Raw genomic sequence first — 10,013 nt, 5'->3', positions numbered from 1 at the left:
TTAGAAAAATAGTGAGTTTTTTTCTTTAATGTTTACTACGCTGATCCACAAAGGAAAAATGCAATTCATTCAAGTCCAGAAACAGTAATACAGTGCAACTAATTTATAGAATGGCATTCCTTGCCCTCTATAAACTTGTTGAGCATGAAACACTGCTCTAAAGCACTGCTTCCTTTCCTTTCCTTTTTTTTTGGGGGGGGGAAGGGGGGAGGCGGAGCTATGATAGATACCTGGTCTGCCTTCCAGAATGGAAGCTTAGCAGGGCTCTGCTTCCTGATGACTCTTTAATAACAGTTCTTCATGTGGATTGTTGGTGGTAAGTTGGGCTATAGGGCAAGGACCCTTTAGCCCAAGTTGCACCAGTTTTCTGAACTGATAAGTTAGACGGAGATTGGTGGTGGGTATAACTTACCCATTTTAGGGGTAAGGGGGAAAACAAACCAACAAAAATAGGTGAATGATGAGTTGGACTCTCCRAACATCGGGTTTTCCTTAGACTTTCCAGTTATGCTTCTCCTTTCCATAGTTCCCCTCATCAAAGGGCAGATATGTTTTGCAAATACAGGTTTCATGCTCAACTTTGTCACTAAGAACTGAGCCAGACTTATAAAGCATTATAGCCTGAAGAGACTTGGCCATGCTTTTCGACATTTTAACTGCTTTTCGACAGTCCCATATACTTCCTCTCCCTCCCCTCCCAACAGTGTTGCTCTCTCTTGGAGTGCAAATGCCCCAGAATGATTGTGGGACAGCTGGAGGACAGGTGACATTCTGCAGCAGCAGTGGTAGTTTAGCACCAGTTGTTGGCCCCTGCAAAGGCTCGAGAGGAGAACAGAATTGCTTCGTAGACAGCTTGTTGACCTAAAAAGCTTAGTTAGTTTAATCAATAATTATTGATTTAGGGTTAGGATCACAAATATGACACTGCGTTTTGGAACTGGAAGACAATCGAATTTCTCCCTTTACTGTCCAAAAGGAGACTAGCTCTAAAACGTTTGTCCTTTAAGAGCCTTTGTTGTCTGTGATCTATAACTTGCTAGGCATGTAAGAATCATCATCGAGTGCGATATCTGTCCCTCGTTTAGTGGACAAAGCTTCAAGGCTTTTTAATTTTTTTTTTTTAACATCTGTGTTGTGTTGCCCCTAAAGGCATATCTGTCCATGCTTAAATTATGCAGCATTGCCCAGAGAATGGCTCTGTATAGTTGAATATGCTGTCTACAGTGCAGCCTGTATTTTCTTCTAGCTTATGTTTATATCTGTGCAATAGCTGTTTCTAGAAAGCTACACTAGTTGTTATCCAATAACTTTGTGCAGGGGAGCAGTGATAAGTAGTTAGAAGAAAATAGGGGAAAAAAATATCAGTCTAGCAAGTTAGGAGTTTCAGAACCGAATTCATATCATCATTAAATTTTCAAAAGCTGTACTGCTCTGAATCCTGTTCTTCAGGCCACTATGATTCTTTGAGCAGAATTATTTTTCATCTGCTTATAAACAGTTCTTTGCAGGAATAATGAATGAACAAGACTCTCTCCTATTGTGACTTCATTTTGCTTTGTTGGTTTACAGGATGCATTTACAGAGCTGCAGGATATATTAGGAGTGCAGAAATACACATATTTCCATATGCATAGATCATTAAATTGTAACAGTGCCAGTAGTAATCCAAGACCTGCCAAGATGTTCTGTTCCTCTTAATTAAACTTGATTTATATGTGCCTGTTGACTTAAGATGTAGTTAGTGTCCACTGCTGAGCTGACACAATACCCTGAGTAACTTTGTATTGATTACGCTTATGCAAGCTTGTGCTTTTCTAAGAACAGAGAAATGAGCACAAAGAAAATAAGTACATCAGGCTGTTTCCATGAAACACTGTTTAATCAACTTATTCATAACAACTTCAAAGTATGAAGTCAAAACTTACCTTCTGCTCTACTCCTTTAGAAACAGATCAGTGCTATAATTAACTCCCTTCTAGCTTAAAAAGAAAAGGTGGATAGATGTCAAAATATGCTTTTCTAATAGGATGAAGCTACTTTAAGTTTGTCATCACTAGTTATATCAGTATTAGTGAACTTTTAATACGCACATAACAACATGCAGTTACAGAAACAGCACCTGCTTTCCCTGTTGCCATGCCATAGTCTACTTTAAAAGCAACTGGTCTAGAATACTGTAGGCATTGTATAAATAAGTTTCCTCTAGGGAAATTATTAATATCTCTTTCCTTACTAAAATTGTATGCTATGTAAACTACATAGAGCAGTCTTTCTGTTTTGAATAAGACTGCAACAGGAAATACAGTTTGCGCCCTGGTTTTCTACTGTTCTCCTCTTGAAATTTTCCCACCGTGTTCCTTTACTGAAGCAGAAGGAAAATGTAATCTGCTGCAGTAACGTGACTAACAACTTTTAGTCTGCTATATGGATACCTTGAATCTCTTAGCCAATTTCTTATAAAATACCAAAAAAAAAAAAAAAAAGCCTTTCTCCTTACATTTGGGGGTACTGCACTTGTACAGTAGTACACACGAGCATGTTTTTATCATACACTGTATTGTTGGCTCTGGGAAAAGCAGTGCAACCTTTCCCCTGACTTCCTACTGTGTTGTTTAAGCCTTTAAGACAGGTGAATATCCTTTTTTCTCTCTCTTTCTCTGTCACACTTACTTCCATTTATTCTACTGCTAYACTGGATGCATGCAGGAAACAACTGTTTTCAAGTAGAAGTTGCACTACATCAAGCACACTTCTAGATCCAGGCAGTGAGGCTTAAATCCACATGCTATCTTGGGCTTGAAAATTAGCAGCAGCTGTGACCCATTCTAGCTCTCCTGTACCAATCAGTGGAAGATAGCTAATTACATCCAACTAACTTCTAAAATCTTGTGGAATTTGTTCTAATAGAGATAGCAGTCCACATRGTTTCACAAATATCTCCTTATGGCCAGTGATAAGACATAGAATCATAGAATCACAGAATGCCCAAGGTTGGAAGGGACCTCAGAGGTCATCGAGTCCAACCCCCCCCCTGCTCACGCAGGGTCACCTAGAGCACGTGGCACAGGGCTGCATCCAAGCGGGTTTTAAAGAGCTCCAAAGAAGGAGACTCCACAACCTCTCTGGGCAGCCTGTTCCAGTGCTTTGTCACCCTCACAGTGAAGAAATGCTTCCTTAAGTTCCTGTGGAACTTCCGATGCTTCAGTTTGAAGCCATTTCCTCTAGTCCTCTCCCATCCAGGAGACATTTTGATATTGTTTACTTACATAGCATAGAGGAACGTATAGTGACTCTCTTGCCACAAACTGTTGAAATTGGAAGTCAGATAATTCAGCCTCTGTGATGAAAACTTTCATATGCTATTTAAATTCTTGTAACTCTTGTTTATCAATAGATTATTAATTAAATATAGAAGTCTCAAGGTTTCAGTCTTTGCTATAGTTTTTGTAGACTAGCTTGCTGACTTCTTTTAAAGTACACTTAACCATTAAACTTCCTCTGATACAGTATATAGGACATTAGATTGTGCAGAGTTAAGGCACCAAATACAAGATAGAACAGTATGCAAAATAAGAAATCATTTTTAGAACTATTATGCTGAGATGACACGGTCATCTCGTAAAAAAACTAACACAGCTAATTTTAGTATGACAGTACATTGCCTGCACATTACCAAACAGGCCTAGCAGAAAGGGTACCCCATCTTGAATACCCCAGACTAAACAAATTGGCATACTTGCCATTTGCATGTTCTCATTATCTTATACATTAAATTACAAACAAATAATCAGATGAAGTGCTGAATCACTCTGAGCAGGAGGAACAGAATGATGAATCGGAGGCTCTCAAGAAGCTACATATTATTAGGTATAGTTTTAGATGAGACAAACTTAGTACAGACTAAAGCATCCCTTTGTTATGGGATTATTAAGTCAATAAAGTTGTTATTTTTCAGGAGATTGATTCAGTAGAAGTTTAGAGAGGGCCTACGTCCTCTGAACATTGAAGCTTAGTTATGGGTTTTTAAGATGGTACAACTGTCTCGCAGAACTCATTTTCATTCTTTTAATGACAGAGAGGAGAGGTCCCAGTCTGTTTTAGTACTGAGAGCAGCAGSCTGATCTTTATTTACATATTTCATCATGTATCCAAGACAATCTGTCATGACAAAATTCTTGTGCTGTTTCCCAGAGCCTCAGGAAGCAGGAGCCTTTGTTAGCTTATTCTGCAACTCGGAACTCATCTGAAGCTGGGGGACACATTTTGCCTGATTAAATAACAGGCAGCTTTTTAAGAGAACTTGGCTAAAGGCAATTAGTTCTGGTGCACAAAGATCATATCTTAACCTAAGGAGGCAGAGGGAAATTTGCTGTTTTGTCTCATTACACACAGAAATACTGTCTGCTTGTTCTTCATTCACACGGCTCTGGAGTGATGTCCAGGAATCTGACCTCTAATCTGTGATGATCTGCAGGTTCTCAGAGGGTAGATGTAGAATCACAATTGAAATCAAGTTACTGTATGCTCTTAGACTATTTCTTTCTGTGGATGAGCAGCTGAAAACCCAGCAAATGCCAGACTTGCTCTTTCAGATATTGCTGGACTGATCAGGGATGCTACGTTAACTCCAAGATAGCAATAAATCCAGCAATTCTATGAGAAAGGCCAAGAATTTAATGCACCACAGTTGAACAGCCAAATCAGAGATTGTTTTTTAGACCAGCTTAAAAATGTTAATACTACTACTTCTTCATTTTCTAATAATGCAAGGAAGTTGTGGGCAGGGAAGTTTTCTCAATAGTCAATGAAATGCATAACCCTCAATTTCAGAGCTGTGTGTCTTTTCCCACTTGAGCTCCTTCAGTGACTACAGGACATAGTCTTTTATTAAGACATTTTTTAGATCTTTTTTTTCTGCCAGGAGGCAAATATTCTTAAACAAAGAATCTTAGCCCTTTTTCCAGTGAGCAGAGATACGAAGATAATTGTTGCAGGTAATTGTAACCGACTGGAAATAATAGTCTCTTGGTGCATTAAGAGATTAAAGATTTTTAGGAAAACTTTCCCTGAAGCTCTTCATAGGTTGATTACCAGTATTGAGGATCTCATACCAGAAACATCTGTATGTTGAAGAAGTACTCTAAAGAGAATCAGTTATTTGCTTGGAAACTAGAAAGAGATCAAAAAAGATGAAGAGGGCAGAAGCAAAGGCATTTAGCTCCAGTGAGAGTCCTGTCAGCAGGGCTTACAGCACATTAAATYGGAGACATGACAATTGCTGAATCATCTAATTAACTCATATTGGCTGCATGACAGCAAATTAGACAGATTAGGAACCACCTACCCAGGAACTAAATGGCCTTTGTGAGGGTTGGATTGTGCACTGTTTCCAACAGGAACTGCTTGGGCAACGGAGGCTGCATGTTCCACATTCACATCATGGGTACAGGCTGGCCCCCCTCCATCTGGGTGGCACACTGCCCAGGAATAAGGTCACCATATTCCAGCTCCTGAATGTGAGTTTAAGGAATACAGCAGAAAGCAAGCATTGGCAGAGAGGGGACAGAAGGGTAAAAAGCATCATTTACCATGCTTTTTGCTAGCCAGGCCCTTTCTTTCACAGTCACTCACTGTTGTGCTGCAACACAAGCATTTAAGCAGCAAATGTTGATGGAATTAAATTTCAAGAAGCTGGGAAGATTTTTATGTGTTATTTGTATCACAGCTAAAACAACTTGAGCACCAGACAGCACTGTCCTACCAAACCAATCTGCTTTCCTAAACTAAATAGGATGTACTTAGAGAAATATCTCATAGCTAGAGAAACAAAACTTTAGTTACCTTATGAATTAATATTTTCTTTTAAAATTCACAGCTTTGGATCCATGAAGTGATAGGTATTCAGCATCCTCACCTATTGGGAAGGCAAATGCCTGAGGTATGATTAACAAGGTACAGCACTTAGGGGTTTCTAGAAAGGCTGCTTTAGAACTTCAGGTCACCACTGCAGCTGGTGAAGCAGAGGTGCTGACACCTGATTTGTATCCTGTCACTGATGTACCAGACATTTCCTGAAGTCATGTGCTGATAGTGTTTTTTTTTTTTTTTTTTTTTCTAAAAAGCTCTGGTTATCTTTCACTTCTTCTAAAATATAAAGGAAAACTGCTTCTAGAATATATGAACCTATAGCAAAGGTCATCACTGCTCTTAAAACAGTACAGCTGTACTAGAAGTCAACTGGGATTAAATTCCCTGAAGGAATATGAGCTAGGGAGAACTGCTGTCCTGTACAGGGAGTTCAAACACTACTGGGACAACAGAAACAGGCTGGCTTGTTATTTCTTACACATATGGTCCCATGAAGCCCAAACTGGTAGCAAGAGGGAAAGCAAGAACCGGCATGATTATTCCTTTAGATACAAGAGCAAGAAGAGGTAAATATTATTGTACTATACATACAGAACAGTTTATATTCTAATTTCTGATTTGTGTAGATAGCATTATATCCACATCTGTCTTTCCAAAGTCAATTTTAAAGCCATTCATCTCCAGTCTAGATAATACATTAAACAGGGAGATTCTTAACTGGAGAGCACTGGTTTCTTTTAATCCTTTGTGCCAGAAACAGTCTCAGAATTCATGCTAGCATCTGCTTAGCTAAAACTACAGAGTTAAGATGGGAAGAGAATTGATAGAGAATTTATGTGTCATCCTATTTATATGTAATAACTGAAAGGAACTTTTTCAGAATGGAGTTACAAAACAGGCAAAGATTTTAGCAGCTGCACCAAGACACAGAACCAAGTTTGTGTATTTAACTATCAAAATAGATGGAGAGCTCAGCAGCAGTAAAATTGAAGACCTCTAACCTCACAGAAAAGGCACWTTGGACCATTCTCCTGTGAGATGGCTTTTAAAAGAAATCTTGCAAATGCAATACAAAAGAAAGCAGTTCCTAATTCTGCCGTAGGGAAACAATCATTGTTGCAATAGGAGATGAGGCAGATGTTACCCAATCCRAATACCCAATTGTTATTTACTAAACAATAGACTGGTATTTCATTTAGATTAAAAATGACTGTTGGAATGGAGCCTCTAACTGTTTTCCTAAGTATCAGTGTATTAGGCACTTAGGAGGCCTACAGCAGTGGCACATCAGCTTGTGTGAATGTTTTGCTTAAGAGACTCTCAGTGAGACACAGGTTCCTAGGCAACCATACCACCTTAGGAGCTTGTTACTGATGTGAAGTTGCTTCAAAGAACAGGATTTAGGAGTCCGGAGGACACTATATATTTTGCATTAGGAGCTGATCCCATGCCATCAAAAGGTATCCATCCTGCTGGGGAGAGGAGCAAAGCTAAGAGGGACAATTTGGGGCATAAGTAGTTGCATTGTGAGCAGAAATGCATTTGAGGGAATGGATATCTTTTCAGTGAAAAGGACAAGAGATAATTCAAGAAGCTGAGAATTTAAAATGAGCAGAAGGGCAGAGCGTTTAGGAGTGGACGAGTTAAAAGTCCAATGATGGAAATACATAGGAATTCTGGTGGAAGCCTGGATTAAGGTGCCAAGTAAAGGCCACATAAAGGAGGAGATCAAATAAGAGTTAGCAAGACTTTTTACTATTCAGTCCTTGAACTGGACAGTGCTCATCAGGCTGTCATGAGTTAAGCCTTGAAGGGAATACTCAAGAGTTCATTAGAATGCATCTTAACATTATCTTGAAATGTATAAAACGTCTTCCGAAGGAAACAGAGCAGCCTGCTGCTCCACTATCAGAGGATTGCTTAGCCTGACAGGCAGAAAGAATGAATTGAATTTTAAGTAAGCTTCAGATTAAGCCCTAAATTTGCATCTTGAAGACAAGCGTAGAGATGCAAACTTGCACCCTGAAGTGGGAAGGGTGCATAGAGGGTTCATCAGGTGCACCTGCAAATGGAATCAAAGTTATGTGCTTCAATAGGCTAGTCAGTGGCGGAGTTCCTTAAGTTTATTCCCTCAGGTGCAAATAGGTAGGCCACATAGCAGATCAGGTTTCCACCTATATTAGCAAAGCTAACAGTATCTAATACTATTTTTCTATATCAGCCTATGAATTCTGCAGACATATCCTGAGTCGTGTATAACCTACACATGCAGTTGCTTACTGAAAAAATGATTCCCGGAGTGAAATGAAACAGCTTATTTTTGCTGATACATTTTGATACAAAACAAGCTTTGACCCCATTTTTACACTACATATTACATACTAAGTATTTACTTGTTTTACATCAATATAAACTGCGATCAGTCAGGATTTTTTATGCTTTTACCTCTGAATTGAGAGACCTAGAATGCAACTACAAGATTTTTTATTTTCTTTAATATTTATGTAAAAAGTTGTTCCCAGCAACTTCAAATTACAATAACCGCCATGGCACCGTACTGTTCTATGCATTTTTGTGTAATGTGAGGCTACATAAAGGCAAATAAAAAACACTCCCAAACAATAAGGTTTTAAATCTGTATATACTATGCGCACCACATAGTTTGCAATCCAGAACCCTTCTAATCCAAATAAAAAAAGTGTAAAAACATTTATTACAGAATTTAAAGTAATTATTTATGGATGGCTCTCTCCTAATTTCTAGCTTTAGAAAACTACAGTAAGCAATTTATTCACGCAGAGTTAAATCACTGCCTGCCTGCCTGCCTTTCCTCCCACTGCATCCCCAAGAGGAAAGCAAACCTGGCTGTTTCATGAATTCATTTGGCCTAATGTAATTTGATTTTAGCTGTAATATCATCAAAGCCTTTTTCATTGAAGTTTAGCTTTAATAGTTTAAGGAAATTATTTATCTCTTATTAATTAGATAATATCACACTTTAAACTTCACATTTTTTTCTTCTATATAGCTATAACCATGGTATGGCTTTCAGTACAGACCATAGTCATGGCTTTGGTACCTACCCAGATCTTTTCCACAAGTACGCAAGGAATGCATACAGCAGTATCAATACAGTTTTTTAGGCTACACACACACACACACACACACATACACACAAGAAAAATGTAGAACAGTCTATTGATAAAAACAAAATAGTTTCTCAAAAGTGTTAAATATTTTTTTCTTTAACTGGAATATTTGAAGTGGCCTTTAAAAATGCAAAGTTGGAATTCAGATCTATGTATAATTTTTAAAAATATTCAGAGTTAAACAACACGTAATAAAAATGTGCCATATATAAGATTGTCAGGTATACGCGACCTTTTAGAAAAAGCAATACAAATTCTTAAGCTGAAAATAAAATTTCTTACCTGTTACATCACGATCTCAGCTTACAGTCACTACATTTCTGCTTATTTTATACAAGTGCATATGGCTATGAAGGTCCGGAGAGAATGAGAATAAAGTGGCATTAACCTGCTGAAAACTGCTTAAAAGTCTTAAGCTGCAACATATAGATGTTCCAATACCATTTAAATAAAAGGACATTCACTCGCAAACACCTGACTGTCAATTATTGCTGATTACTGATTTACAATGATAGAATATGAACATTCAAATATTTAAAAGAAGAAAAGAATAACAGTAAGTTAGAGCAGCATTCTTTTTTGAACTGGAGGTTTACCAAAGTCTAGGTTTTCTTATCATTTGGTATTAATTTTAAGAGACACAAAAACCAACCCATTTGGGAGAAAATCAGGTCTACCTTTTTTGTGCCTTGATTAAATGATATAGTGTAGAGAGAGAGAGGGTAAAAATATCATTTAGTTGCATTTTGGAAAAAAAAAWTTTTTTCTTCCATCTTTTTTGCTACATTTCATGTCTGCTGACATGGGCAATGGTGTAAAGCACTGTTGCTTCAAGAGTGACCATTGCAAATCTTTGTAGCAACTTATGTAGAAGACATGCAAATACAGTCATACTATTAAAATTCTGTAATATTTAAATAGTGAAAGTCAAAGCAGGATGAGCTGCTTGAAGCAAGCACCCTGCTGGGTCTTTGTTTCCCCCCAAGGGCACACACG

At 38.1% G+C, this 10,013-nt stretch overlaps 1 long non-coding RNA gene across 2 annotated transcripts; it reads right to left on the bottom strand.

The window, feature by feature from the left end:
- Positions 1-430: 430 nt before the first annotated feature.
- Positions 431-9,734, bottom strand: LOC112955845. 2 transcript variants are annotated; one of them, XR_003250952.1, is made up of 3 exons: positions 9,300-9,734; positions 1,926-1,975; positions 431-861 (listed from the first exon to the last, which is right to left on the bottom strand). It is a non-coding gene; the product is annotated as an uncharacterized LOC112955845 (long non-coding RNA). The 2 variants fall into 2 exon arrangements; XR_003250951.1 differs by having other exon boundaries at positions 1,926-1,979; positions 9,300-9,733.
- Positions 9,735-10,013: the final 279 nt, after the last annotated feature.

This window comes from Nothoprocta perdicaria, unplaced genomic scaffold, assembly GCF_003342845.1.
Source record: "Nothoprocta perdicaria isolate Ctin4 unplaced genomic scaffold, notPer1 scaffold_6, whole genome shotgun sequence".
NCBI lineage: Eukaryota > Metazoa > Chordata > Aves > Tinamiformes > Tinamidae > Nothoprocta > Nothoprocta perdicaria.
This window is presented reverse-complemented; position numbering and strand designations above follow the sequence as displayed.